Source organism: Papilio polytes, unplaced genomic scaffold (assembly GCF_000836215.1).
Source record: "Papilio polytes unplaced genomic scaffold, Ppol_1.0 DF824180.1, whole genome shotgun sequence".
Classification (NCBI taxonomy): domain Eukaryota; kingdom Metazoa; phylum Arthropoda; class Insecta; order Lepidoptera; family Papilionidae; genus Papilio; species Papilio polytes.
In genome coordinates this window covers 3,654,386-3,654,773 of record NW_013525024.1, presented here as the reverse complement: position 1 = coordinate 3,654,773, position 388 = coordinate 3,654,386, and the positions used below count along the sequence as shown (strand labels likewise).

Genomic DNA, 388 nt, shown 5'->3' with positions numbered 1-388 from the left:
CGAGCTCACACCATCATCCTCTGCACCTGAACGCCGTAGTCACGTCACTAGTAAACCGAGCTCATGATCTTTGTGACAAAGATCACTTACCAGGTGAACTCGAACATGTATCGAACGTACTGCGGCGGAATGGATATGATGGGAAGCTAAGACCACGACGACGCAAACGGAACAAACCGGTGGAGGTGGCAAGGCAGCCTGCCTTCTTGCCTTACGTCAGAGGAGTAACTGACAAACTGTCGAAGATCTTGGGCAAGTACTCGATAAAAACTATTTTTACTTACGACAGTAAGATAAGCCAAAAACTGCGTTCACCGAAAGACCGTATTCCGTTTGAAACACCAGGTGTCTACAAAATTAACTGCAGCTGTGGCAGCTCGTATATAGG

The 388-nt window shown here is 47.4% G+C and overlaps 1 protein-coding gene across 1 annotated transcript in view; it reads right to left on the bottom strand.

Annotated features, from left to right (window-relative positions):
• Positions 1-388, bottom strand: part of LOC106111031 (homeobox protein Nkx-6.1-like) — a 12,928-nt gene that overhangs the window by 658 nt on the left and 11,882 nt on the right. The gene's annotated exons all lie outside the window — the stretch shown is intronic.